Here is a 13,970-nt window from a genome sequence, read left to right on the forward strand (position 1 = left end):
TCATTTCAGATGCGTTTATGCCTGCCTGTTGTTTATGCTCTTTGCCCATTTTATGCCTTCTGTTCTCTGCCTCCACTTCCATAGGCAGGAGTCCATTCCTGTATGTTCACCCCCAGTAATCTGTCCCTGTTCCTGGGTGTCTGGAGGATCCTTTTCATTCCCCCATGTCCTCAGCAGCGCCCATCTTCCCTCTGCAGCAGGAGCCCGTGGTTTGGAGCAGCTTCCTGCAGGATCAGACAGTGCTGCTGCAGCTCCCCTGCCTCTGCCTCTCCTCCCGGGAGGATCCTGCCGCTGCTGCTCCCCTGGCTGAGCTGCAATCGGCTTTTCTGAACTCTGCCATCACCAGCCTATCGCTGTCCTTCCTTCCTTTCCTCAGAATAACAAATTGCAGCCTTTTATGTTGTTTTCTGGCCATTATCCCCCGAATTACTCCCTGCCTCCAGCCCCTCCAGCAGCTTTCCCTCGGTAAATACCAGCTCCAAAAGAGCCACTGGTGCCCTTTCCCAGTGCTTTTCCAACAGATTTTCAGGCAATTTTTCTTATCAGAGACCACCTGAAAGACACTGACAGAGCTGGATCCAACCCCAGGGAATTCCCTGGGTGATGGAGAGTCACTGCAGGTGACACCATCACACCTGGACACAGCACAGACCCCGTGGCCAGCTGGTCAGCAGTGACGGAAGCTGGAAGCACTTGTGGGTGGGAATGGAGTAAATCCCACCTTCCTCAATCCATCCATTGACCTCCAGTGCCAGAGAGACACAACCAGAGAATCCCGGAATGGTTTGGGTTGGGAGGGACCTTAAATCCCACCCAGCCCCACCTCCCACTGTCCCAGGCTGCTCCCAGCCCCAATGTCCAGCCTGGCCTTGGGCACTGCCAGGGATCCAGGGGCAGCCCCAGCTGCTCTGGCAATTCCAGCCCAGCCCCTCCCCACCCTCCCAGCCAGCAATTCCCAATTCCCAATCTCCCATCCAGCCCTGCCCTCTGGCACTGGGAAGCCATTCCCTGTGTCCTGTCCCTCCAGGCCTTGTCCCCAGTCCCTCTGCAGCTCTCCTGGAGCCCCTTTAGGCCCTGCAAGGGGCTCTGAGCTCTCCCTGGATCCTTCTCTTCTCCAGGTGAACATTCCCAGCTCTCCCAGCCTTTCCCCACAGGAGGAGTGCTCCATCCCTCTGATCACCCTCCCACCCAGGGAATCCTGTGCAGGATGCTCAGGAAGGAGCAAACTCCACCAGCCTGAAGCAGAACATCACCTAAGGTCCTGGGAATGGTCCCTGTGTCCAGGGGCACTGGCCAAGATCCCTTTTCCCTTTGCTCCATGGGACTCCATGGAGTTTCCTGTCTGAGAACGAGCTAAGGGAGCCCCTGCTCTCATCCACCAGAGGTGCTCCAAGCCATTTCCCTCTGGAATGAAGTGGAATGAGAATAAAACCCAGTAAAACCCATCTCACTCTGCATAAACGCTGCCTGACACAAAATCTTCAGAGCACGAGCTGGGGACGTCAGAGCCATCACAGGATGCTCAACCCAAGTGATAAACTTCTCCCTCTCCAAGCCCATCCTCAGCAGCCTTTCCTAATCATAAATCATCTTGATTCTCTGGGAATCAAGGCCCTGCCAGAAATAGCACTTTCTCCCCGGGCTCTGCCAGGTGATGCTGATGGCTCAGATCTGCCTGACATGGGACTGTCTGCCCTGATTGCTCATCTTCCCTGCTCCATCAGCTCCCTGCCGAGAGAAAGCGCTTCCCTGCTGCCAGCAACGAGCCTGGAACCTGAGAAACACCCACATCAGATCAGAGCCACAGCAACATCCTCTCCAGAACCCTCCTTGGGGGTCGGAGCTTCACAAAGGGGTGAGGTCTCCTGTAGGACACTTCCTAAGGAGTCCCAAGGGTTTTCTGGGAGCACAAGGGTCAAACAGGATTGAATTTTCCAGGGACTCAGACCTTAAGCCTGGCACTCCCCCTGGGAAAGGGCTTGGAGGGACAGAACCCAGGGAATGGCTTCCCAGTGCCAGAGGGCAGGGCTGGATGGGAGATTGGGAATTGGGAATTGCTGGCTGGGAGGGTGGGGAGGGGCTGGGCTGGAATTGCCAGAGCAGCTGGGGCTGCCCCTGGATCCCTGGCAGTGCCCAAGGCCGGGCTGGACATTGGGGCTGGGAGCAGCCTGGGACAGTGGGAGGTGTCCCTGCCATGGAAAGGGGTGGGATGTGTGGGATTTAAGGTCCCTTCCAACCCAAACCATTCTGGGATCTCTGGTTTTGGGATCCAGGTGCCTGACCCCACAACACTTCCATGTGCCAGGGGTGGGAGCTGCACATTCCTCTGGGAGAGATCAGCTCACAGGGATGGTTTGGAGTGAATCATCCCGGCACATCCATGATCCCTTTGGAACCTTCCTGCAGGAGAAACGGCCTCGAAACCCCAAAGCACCTGGTTTAATGGGGAACCATCAAAGCAAACTGGACCTCCCACCCCAGGAGTGACACGAACAGGAAGAAGCCGCGCTCAGAGTTGCAGAATGTTTTAGACCCAGTCAGGTCTGCGCCTCAGTCTCTGGGGGTCTGCACAATACCCAGAACAGCTGCTGCATTCCCAGAGAGCAAAGTGAATTTTTCACCCCCTCCCCTCCACACAATCCTGTGGAGAGCTGGCTGACCTCTCACAGGGGGCTGAGAGAAATTAAGAATCACCACAACCTTCAGTAGATTTTGTAGCTGTATTTGTAATAATGGTCCTTAGTAATTAATTACCCTGTGATCTATTCCAGCTGAATCCACCCCTGGAAGGAAAACAGGCTCTGTTCTGGGTTTTATTACTTTTTGTGGCTGTTATTTAAAAATCTATTTTTATTCACCAGTGAAACCAAAACATGTTGATAGAATGAGGCAAACCCCTTAATTTTTCACAGAGCAATTGCCCAGCCAGAGCACTTCCCTGATACACCCTGACAGGAGAGGATGTATTACACCCTGCACAGTTACTATTTATATAAAAGAGAACTAATGAGAACAAAACAGGAATATAACACTGTATTTCTCCCTTTGCCCAAAATGCTCCATTTGTATCCCGTTATCCAGTCTGAAAACCCGGCTGGGTGCTGGCACCATCCATTACCTCGAGTTAATGCAAAACCCACGGACACCTGGGGGTCCTGAACTTGGGGTATTTGTGCAGCAGCTTTTTGCTGCCGTGGCTGCAGGGCCAGCAGGGACTCCCAGACCCCTCTGCTGTGATTCCTGCTCTGAACTCACTGCTTCTGGAGCCTCTTCCCATTCCAGCTTCTCACAAACAGCTCCCCCAGCCTCCAGAAATCTCAGATTTTACCCCCTTTTTTTTTCCTCACTAAGTAATGGTCATGGAGGTCTAAAAATTAATTTCTATTTTCAATAACAATGAGAAGTGAAACATTTTGATACAGCAAGCTGTCTCTGATCACAAAGCAACGAACTACAGACCCCCGGAGAGACAAGTCACGGAAGGAAAACCTGAAATACTCTTGGGAAGCCAGGTTACTTTGATAATAATTCTTTTTTGTTTTAACCAGGGAAGGCAAATGAGACCTGCAGCTGACTCCTGGGGCTGGTACTGTTGCCTGTTCCACAGAACCACAGAATCCCAGAATGGTTTGGGTTGGGAGAACCTTAAATCCCATCCAGTGCCACCCCTGCCATGGCAGGGACACCTCCCACTGTCCCAGGCTGCTCCCAGCCCCAATGTCCAGCCTGGCCTTGGGCACTGCCAGGGATCCAAGGGCAGCCACAGCTTCCATGGATAACCTGTTTGTTAGGATGCACTTAAATAAAAGCTGCCTTTCAGTGCAGGAGCCCCCAGCCCCCTCCCAGGCACCCCCTTTGCATTTGGGGCAGATGGATTCCACCAGAGCTCTGTCCAACCTCCTTCTGCCGTGTTTGGTCACCCCAGCACAGAGGGGACCTCAGGAGGGCGATCCGGCCTCCAACAGGGGGTTGCATTCAACCACTGGAAACTGAAGGAAAAGCTGGGCATGGGCAAAACAAGACACAAATCGAATTGTCCGAGCTGCACAACGAGCCCTTGGTAGAGACGGGAACTTCACCTAAACTCATCAGTCATGGTTCAGCCCCTCGGTTTCCAAACCCCTCCTCCTTTACCGTGATAAACGGGCCTTTCTTCTCCCCATTTAGGTGCCATCTGATTTCTTACAGCTTAAAAAAATGCCACCCTTGCCTGCAGTTTCGTTAATGAAGAAAATAAACATTTCAGCACTTTCCAAATTTAATGTCAGAGGATGCCTCGCAGTTGGAAAACAAACCCATTTCCTGTAGTAATTTTGTTTGTCTTTTGTTGAAGAGAATCGTGGATCATTATCACCATGAACAAAGGGGGAAGGAGGAAAGCCCAAGGTGGCCTTTGAAGGGGAGGTGCCACACTGGCAGTGTCACCTAAACTGCTGGAACTGCCTGTGCCCTGAACGCTCCTGTCCAGTGCCTGATCCCCAGTTTCCCACGGCAACAGGAACAAGGATCGAGTGAGGAGCGGTCTCCCTGGGCTGGGAAGCGGCGCCCGGAGGAGAGAGCACAGCGGAGCAGAGCTGTCAGTGCAGGACAGAGTCACCAACACAGAACCATCCCGTTTGCACAGCTCCAGTGCCGGGCAGGGCTCTGCTGGGTCATTAATGTCCCATCAACGCCGCTCGCTGCGGGAAAAGCGGGACAGCACCGAGGGGACAGGGTCAGGCAGCGACCTGGGACGGGGGAACAGCAACGGGAGAGGCTGGCAGGGCACGGCTGCACCTGGGGACAGCCCCAGCCCTGGGAACGGGGCAGGGAGCAACTCCCACCCCCTCCCAACCCAAATCACTGTTGGGAGGAATCTTTAATCCCATCCGGTGCCACCCCTGCCATAGCAGGGACACCTCCCACTGTCCCAGGCTGCTCCCAGCCCCAATGTCCAGCCTGGCCTTGGGCACTGCCAGGGATCCAGGGGCAGCCACAGCTGCTCTGGCAATTCCAGCCCAGCCCCTGCCCACCCTCCCAGCCAGCAATTCCCAATTCCCAATCTCCCATCCAGCCCTGCCCTCTGGCACTGGGAAGCCATTCCCCCTTGTCCTTCCAGAAACCTGCCTTTATTTTCCTGCAGTGTCCAAGCTTGTCCACGCTTGGAACTTCCCCTCATTCCCAACAGAAAGCCCTAGCTGTTCACACATCAAACCTCGCTGTGTTCACATAATCAAATCCTGCCTTCACCACTTCTCTCCACCTTTGAAAATGACACAAACAAACCCCAAGATGCCCGGGATTTGATTGAGGTGGAGCAGTATTTCTGCAGTGTCTCCTCTCCCCCTGCCTGAGCTGCACCTGTGTTCCAGGGAATGCCAACTTCCCTCAGGACCGAGTGGAAGCTTCACTGGAAGTCGCTGCCATCCCAGCACAGGCAGCACAGGAGCTCTGCTGGCATTCCTGGTGCACAAAGCACAGAGAAAGGAGGAGAGGATAAAACCTGGGCATCAAACCAGTGCTTGAGGGGCAGTGTGCTGGAGAGACCACAGAATCCCAGGATCCCTGAGGTGGGAAAAGCCCTCCCAGCCCATCGAGTCCCAGCTGTGCCCGATGCCCACCTTGTCCCCAGCCCAGAGCTCTGAGTGCCACCTCCAGGAATTCCCTGGACACCTCCGGGGGTGGGAACTCCAGCCCATCCCAATGCCTGACAACCCTTTCCAGGAAGAAACTCCTCCTGAGGTCCTTTGGAGTGCTGTCTCAGGGGAGGCTGGGCATGAGGAGCCATGTGGCAGCAAAGCCACACGGGTTATGGACACATCAGAAACCACGGATGCACTTGGGAATAGGCACAATGAAATTAGGGGTGCTCCCCAAAACCAGGTGTGGGATCGGTGCCCCAGTGAGGGGTGTCTGCAGCAGTGCCCAGAGCGGGCAGCAAACAGGAGGGGCTGGAAACCACAGGGCAGCAGGAAAGCCATGGCACAGCTGCCAGCAGGGAGCCATGGGGGTCACTGAACAACTGGGGGCTGCAGGGGATGGGGACAAACTCCTCAGAGGGGACTGGCAGGGAAGGGGAGGTGGGGGGGAGCCTGGTGTGTTAGGAAGGGGTTGGGTGGCCAAAGCACGATGGGGATGAAGGGGTGGAGTGTTTAGGGGTAAGGATCAGGGGAAGGCCAACAGGGCAGAGATCCCGGTGAGAGCCTCCTCCAAAGCACCCAGCCACGAGGAAGAGGCAGATGAAATATTCCATCAGCAGCTGGGAGAAGTCTCCTGATCCCCAGCCCTTGTTCCCACTTCAGCTCACCAGATGTCTGCTGGAAATACGACACAGCTGAGAGGAAAAAGTTTTTAAAAGTCTTTAACAAATTAGAGAGAGGGCAGAAAAGAGCTGCAGAAATAATTTGGCTATTAGAAAAAGTTCTTTACCCGGGGAGATTCAAAGAGTTTAATCTGTTTAGTTCATCAGAAAGACGATTAGGAGAAGTCTTGATTACAGTGAAGTGCCTTCCCAGGGAGCAAACAACAGGTACCAAAGGTCTCTAATCTGGGCCAGACAGGCAGAACAAGCAGCTGTGGGCAGGAGCTGAAGCCAGGCAAACTCCAGGAGAGCCAGCACAGCTGGAGGAGCTGGGGTGGTTTAACCCCTGCAGAGAAATGCAGAGGAAAACAGCAAATTTACCTCTCTGCTTCGGGGAAATGGCCAGGTGAACACACAGAACGTCCAGCAGCCACCTCCTGTAGCCAGCCAATTCCACCTGCAGAGCTGCAGAGCTCTGCTGCTGCTCACATGGAGCTTCCCAGGACCACGGAGTCCCACCTGTGACCAGTCACACCTCGTCAGGAACAGCAAGGCACTACTAAATTATCCTGTATTGGTTTGAATAACAATTAACATTATCCTGTACTCTTTTTCAGCCATGGGTGGGGGATGACTTTGGGTATGATCTTCCACAAGGACCTGGTGAAATTCTTGGAACATTCCTAATAACAAAGCACCCGTGCTGGCTCTCCCTGTTCTGACTGTTCCATAATTGTGGCTGGAGTTTGTTTGCTTCCAACCAGAAAATTCTTTGTGAGAGGCAGGAACAGCTTCTGGGAAGATGAGTACAAGATGAGTGTCACAGAAATTCTCTTGGCTCCAAGGCTCCTCCAGCGGCTGCTGTAGGGAAGGAGCACGGTGCCCATTGTTTGTACAGCTCCTCAGGGGGAGGGAGCAGCTTGGAGGGATCATTTGGGACCTTGTGGCTCTGCACAAGTCCCTGACAGGAGGGGGCAGCCGGGGGGGTCGGGCTCTGCTGGCAGAGAACAGGGACAGGAGGAGAGGGAACGGCCTCAGGCTGGGCCAGGGCAGGCTCAGGGTGGGCAGCAGCAGGAATTTCCGCATGGAAAGGGTGCTCAGGCCTTGGCAGGGGCTGCCCAGGGAGCTTTGGAGTGCCCAGCCCTGGAGGTGTCCCAGGAATTCCTGGAGGTGGCACTCAGAGCTCTGGGCTGGGGACAAGGTGGGCATCGGGCACAGCTGGGACTCTGTGATCCTGGAGGGCTTTTCCAGCCTCAGGGATTCCAGGATTCACCAGCAGAAGGTGGTGACACCAACAGCACGAGGCCATTTCAGTCAAACCTGCACATTTTTTCAACTTTTGCTAAAAAAACCCCCACAACCAAACACAATTAACTGGGTGGGTGGGAAAAGGTGGTTGTTTTCACCAAGAAATGACATTATATTCCGATTTTCTGCTATCAATGCCTAGCAAAATTAAGCTCTGAGGTATAAAACTCTATAAAGCTTAATCGGTGTTTGGGATGCTAAGACGAATGTAAAGGTATTTCTCAATGAAAATGCACTATCAATTTGTTTGGGTTTTAATGATCCCGGCTAATAAAGAGAAAATTACAGGAGAGGGATGCTGCAGTTACAGCTGGGTTTGATTGAGCAGTTCATCAGGAGAGGCTGGGGCTCGGGGGAGGTTGTCAGATGCTTTCAGGGGGCAGGAGAAGATGGAGCAGAGTGGGACGATGGAAAACCCCCAGGAAATGGCACCAGCCAGGGCTGTGCTGTGCAATCCGTGTCACGTGAGGTCATACGGAAAACTGGAACAAACTCACAGGTGGAGGTGTGTGGAGATCACACATCTCACGGCCATGGCCAACTAACTACAGTGGGAGCCTTGGGAATGTCGTGAATGAGGTGAAAATCATGGAATGTCCTGAGCTGGAAGGGACCCACAGGGATCACCCAGCCCAGCCCTGTCCCTGCCCAGACCCCCCAACAATCCCACCCTGGGCACCCCTGGCAGCGCTGTCCAAACGCTCCTGGAGCTCTGGCAGCCTCGGGGCCGTGCCCATTCCCTGGGGAGCCTGGGCAGTGCCCAGCACCCTCTGGGGGAAGAACCTTTCCCTGATCTCCAGTCTGAGCCTGCCTGGCCCAGCTCCAGGCGCTCCCTGTGTCACACTTCATGCCATGGTTTAGTGGGAATGGTGGGATCTGCGCGAGGCTGGAATGATGATCTTAGAGGTCTCTCCCAGCCCTAACAATTCTGGCATTCTCTGCTCTGCACCATCACCCAAACTTCAGAAGTGCTGAAGACCAACTGAGATATCTGAATTCTCCTCCACTTGTGCCCAGCTAAACGCCCCTCAGCGAGGACACCACTCCTGACTCCTAACCTGGACCACTCTATATTTCACAATATCCTTTTCACACTCCTACCCTCACCCTGGTGAAACCTCTTCATTTTCCTACCTGGACTTGTTGTGTCCTGGAGTCACTGCTGTGCTCCCAACCCAGCCTCCCCAGCCAGTGCTTCCAGCCGAGGAGGAACCCTCTGTTGTTCCGGACTGCAGCGTCTTTGCTACTCCCACCCGGCGTGCACGTCCCCCAGGTGCCAGCAGCTCCCTCAGGCCACAGAGCCCAGTGCCCTCCAAAGGCCCCAGAGGGGATCTGGGGAGGCCCCTGGGCTGCCAGGCTGTGCCAGGGGCCCGCAGGGTGGGATCCACACCTGCGGTGAAGGGAGGCTCCCTGCAGCCCTGACTGGCATCAGCCCGTCCTCCTCCCCAGCCACGCCTGGTGTTGGCAAACATAGCAGTTTAAACATTTTTTATATGTGACTTTAGCCAGCTTTGTTCACCTTTGCCCCAGAGAAGGGAACTGAAGCTTCTTTCCAGGGCACTGTTTCTGTAGGTGAGGCCTGATGGGCTCAGCACTTCCACAGACTGGGAGCAGGCCCAGCGAGATGAGGCCAGGACAGAACATCAACAGAACATCAGTGGCCATCTGTGCACATCTACCCCAGACTCTGCCTCTGCCAGAGTCGGGAACATCTCCTCCGGAAAAGACTGATAAGAAAACCAAGGAATGAAGATCTAATTAACAAATTAGAAGCAAAGAAATCCAGATCCAATAGGAGACCAAATACTGAGAACTACACAACTTGAGACCAATGAACACTGACCCAATTCGTTTCTATGAGTTTTGACTGTATAAAAGATCTGAAAAATCTAGTAAAGGTCATGTGTCATGGAATGGGAATGATTCTCTCTGCACACCCGGGCTATGTGCGGATGAGATAACTTCTGTGGTACATCCTGGCCAGAATAAAGTAATGCCTTGACTCTCTAACATTAAAAATATTGTTGAAGGGTTTTGTTTTTCCCACAGTTTTGGTGACACTGGCAGTACCACTGACCAAAACCCTCCTGGGTGACCAGAGTGCCCCTGGTGAGCTGCAGGGCACAGACACAAGCACTTCCCGTAAGCAAGGAGGCGGAATTGCTTCCCATGGCAGTTCCCAGAGAATTGATTAGCGCTTGGCTCGTTAGCCCAATAGCAACTGATGGCTCTAAAGAGCTCCGCCGCCGTTCCTGCACAGCGCAGTGCACAGCAGCGGTGCCGGGGATGGATTTACTCAGCACGCAGCACAGCGTGCCACAGGAGGGGCAGGGATTAAAGGCTGGCGGGGTTGGAGGGAGCAGGGCAGCCCAGCACCGCCCATGTGCAAACCCCTCCCTGGCTGCTCCAGCCCTATCAGCCCTGCAGGTCTCTGCCACATGGGCAGCAGAGCTTGGTCCTGTCCCGGAGGAGAACACCCAGAACCTGTGCCTTTGGCTCAGCTTTCTCCTTGTGTGGGGCCAAGAAAGGGACCCACAGACTCAGAGTTTGGGCCACCGCTAGAATGACCGACAAGCCCCAGGGCCCAGGAGGGGCTTTGGATCCATGGAGGGCTGGCTCGGAGGTGTGACACCTGCTCCGGAGTTATGGCGAGTTCCCGTGGCACCCTGTCCTGCTATGTAGATTGTTCAGGTCTGACTGGCCCCTTGGCCCTCCTCCCTGTTTTATGTATTATTCCTTGAGTATGTATTATCCCTCATCAATATTAACATCTTCTGGAAAGCTCCCTGTTACTCAACGCCCCATTGGTCCCCCTCTCCCTCATCCCTCCCTTCTTCTCCCCTATTGGATTGTTGGCTGTCAATTCATATCCTCCCCTCAGCCCTCTTCTGACTTGCTGCCCACTCTCCTATAAAGCCCTGGAACCCTTGTCACTCGGCATCTCTTGTCCCTGGAATAAAGCATCTTGTGTCCCCCCTCGAATAAACCGTGCTGGAACCTATACAAGAGACCCCTCTCGTGCTCTTTATCTGAGATCAGCGCTGGATTACTTGCCTGCTTGTGCCCATCACTGCAGTGGCTGCCAAGGGTGTGTGTGTGGAGGCCCAACAGCCCCTCCTGAGTACTCTGTGCGGGGATCAGCACCCCCGAGGTAGCTTGGTCCCTGCGGGCGCTCGGGGAGAGCAGCGCTGCTTCCTGCAGCAAGCACAGTGGGCTGCGTCATCAGACAAGTCCTTTCTAAACAGGTTCATGTACTTAAAGTGGTTTAAAGCTTGAGTGCTTCATACAGGATCACAGAATCCTTGAATTATTTAGTTTGGAAAAGCCCTCCCAGCCCATCCAGTCCCAGCTGTGCCCGATGCCCACCTTGTCCCCAGCCCAGAGCTCTGAGTGCCACCTCCAGGAATTCCTTGGACACCTCCAGGGATGGGCACTCCAAAGCTCCCTGGGCAGTCCCTGCCACGGCCTGACCTCCCTTTCCATGGGGAAATTCCTGCTGCTGTCCAACTTACACACCGCAGTTCCTGTTATACCCTCACCGTGCACAGAAAACAAAACACTTTGCGAGTGTTTCCATCTGAAAACCTTAAATCAAGCCACAACCATTTGGAACAACTCTACGTTTTCATCTCCCCCATGGAAAATTCTCTCTAATAAGGAAAGCAAGAGGAGAGCGAAAATCAAGAACTGCCCAACCTCAGAGCTCACTCCCACGGAGGGGAGGCTCGAGTGCCTCACAACCAGGCCCAACAGGGAAGGAGTGAACGCTCCGGAGAAAAGGCTCTGAGGCAGAAACACATCAAAACTGTGAAAAACGAGGTTCACTCTCCTGTGAGAATTTAAAGGGTTTAATATAAAGACAAGAAGAGACGCATAAAATAAAGCAAAGGGATAACGACCGGGTGCCTTGGCACTCTGCCAAGAGCACACCTGATGCCCGAGGTGAGTCCTTTTTATACCATTTTTACTGTCTGTTCTCTATTCATATTCAAACTTTTCCCGGAGCTGTTCTGCATGGCCACTCCTTGGTTCCGCCTTTATAGAGCATGCGTAGTCTTCTGCCTCGCGGTTTTATTTATTTTGATTCTTGGGCCTGGGCTCGCTAGGTAGGAGTTGACAGTAGAGTGGGCCTCTTAATTCTCCAGACAGTCAGGGCTGATTGCAGCTTTGGGCCTCTTTGCCCCCCGGGCAGAGCGGTGATAGCGGCTCTTGGGCCTCATCCTCTGTTCCCTTGGAAGTTATCTTACCCGCTCACACTTGCTAAATTCTTGCTAAAAAGAAAGAAAACTACATCCACACAGCAAAAGCATTTCCAACATTATATAATATCTACCTTAATACTCGCGAGAAGCCAATATTACAATATATGTTTATAACAACACCTTATCCACAGAGCTGGCGGGGCACAAATCCCCACGGCACAGCTGGCAGATGAGCATTGTGGGACCCTTCCACCTTCAGATTTTCTGTTCTGTTCTATCCTGCTCCGGTTTGCTCTTGCGGGGGAGCTCCCAGCAGGGACAGGCGCTTGTCCAGAGAGGGCTCGACGGGAGCACCGCAAGGCCCCGGGCTGGGAGGGGAGCGATGGGGCAGCACACACAGCAGCTCCTGAGCCGGGGGCAGAAACGCCTCCAGAGCGGGAGAGGAGCCCAAGGGTGCGACCGGGAGAGAAGGAAAAGCACGAAGGACACGCCAGGCCCCCACGGGGAGCGGTGCCCGCAGCAGGGCTCAGGGGCACGGCCCGGCAGCGCCGGTCATACCCCTCAAAGGCATGAAAAGGCCGGGCTGGGGCTGTGCCTTTGTGCTAAAAGCTTAACGAGAACAACTTCGGGGCTGGCCCTGATGAGCCGGGCCCCAGGAGCCGGGCTGCTAATGAAGCCGGGAGCTGGAAGTGCTAATTGGGTGAGGGACCAGCGGGATGAGGTGTTGCTGGGAGCGATTCAACAGCAAACACGGCATCAAAGGAGCGAGGAAAACTCCTCCGGCAGAGCCCAGACCTTGGGTTAAATGTTTCTCTAAACGACACCTCCCGCGGGCTCGGAAATCCCGACCTTTCGCGGCCCTTCAGCCCTGCTCTAGGAAAACTTTAATTACACGAGGAGCGAGCACAGGGACAAAGACCTTGGTGAAGGAGAGACGAGTGTCGGGTGCATCCTTCATCGCCGTTTACATGAAAAGGGGAACCAGCAGGAACAAAGGGGCTGAGGGTTTGTCTGCTGGAGCTGAATTAATGCAGCGGTGGCAGCAGCTCCCTCCGGGCCCGGAGAGCTCCCGGCCCTTGGTGAGCCCTTGCTAAAGCGCCTGATAAGGGACGGGATTTGACTGCTGCTGGCTGATTAACGGGCGAGAGATAACGAGCTTCAGAGCTTGAGACACCCCGCAAGACGCGACCCAGGAAAGCAGGACAGGCACCCTTTTCCCTACCAAAATCCATCAGAACACCAGGGTATCCTAAGGCTCACTGCTGCAGTTATGACCATTAAAATATTGACTTTAAAAAATAGACTGAAATTCACATTCGATTTAATTCCATTTTTCTCATTCCTCTCGAAGAATCAGAGTTTATTTATTTGGAAAATTAGCCTTCTGCATATCAGCCTTATTTATTCTGAAGAATATCCCTGATTCCTTTGCAAATAAGTTTATTGAAAAATATCCCTTATTCCTCTGTAAATGTGTTTAATATCGAAAATGCATTTTCAATCATTAAATCAGGAGACTGTTAAAATATCAGTGGAATTCCAAGACAGATTGTATCAGGGAAAAATTAGGTTTCCGTAATTGTTAATATCCTTAGCTGTAAATAACATCTCATTTCGGAGCAATTGCTTTATGAGTCTCTAAGTCTTATTTAATTAATGAGTACACTTTGCATCAGTGACAAACTACACATTCAGCAGAATTAAAGATGCACATTCTGTTAGGGGAGCATTAAGTGCAGCTTTATCAGGGATTTAATGAATTACAGCAATATTCTAATATGAAAAACTCCAAGGGGGCATCGGCTGTGACACGAGGGCATTTTTAAATCAGGGCATGCAGCTTTCTTAGGGCCTTACAGGACAAGTGGTGCCTACTTTTGCTTTTTAAAGCCAAAAAATGCTTTGTGTTCCCAAGCCAAGGTGGAGCAGGGTGAGCCCCAGGAGGCCTCTCCCGAGGAGGGCACAAGAAGTGGAACTGATGTCATGTTCTGAGCCTGCTCTGGTGTCCCTCCCCTCCACCTGTGTCCCAAAGGCAATGAAAGAGAAAAAGGGCTGAAAAATGCAGATGGAGAGGGCTGGGAGCAGGGAGGGGCAGCAGCAAGGAGGAAAGTGAGGGAGGGTATCAAAGGAGGGGTGAGGGATTTGCACAAATCAAAGCGGGCCCCCAGTCAAGAGGGGAT

At 53.4% G+C, this 13,970-nt stretch overlaps 1 long non-coding RNA gene across 1 annotated transcript in view; it reads right to left on the reverse strand.

Annotated features, from left to right (window-relative positions):
* The window catches only part of LOC125326874, a 231,631-nt gene that overhangs the window by 117,755 nt on the left and 99,906 nt on the right, over positions 1-13,970 (reverse strand). Inside the window, exon 2 of the long non-coding RNA XR_007204050.1 lies at positions 11,836-11,838. This is a non-coding gene — a long non-coding RNA (uncharacterized LOC125326874). The remainder of the gene's footprint in view (positions 1-11,835; positions 11,839-13,970) is intronic.

Source organism: Corvus hawaiiensis, chromosome 6, assembly GCF_020740725.1.
Source record: "Corvus hawaiiensis isolate bCorHaw1 chromosome 6, bCorHaw1.pri.cur, whole genome shotgun sequence".
Taxonomy (NCBI): domain Eukaryota; kingdom Metazoa; phylum Chordata; class Aves; order Passeriformes; family Corvidae; genus Corvus; species Corvus hawaiiensis.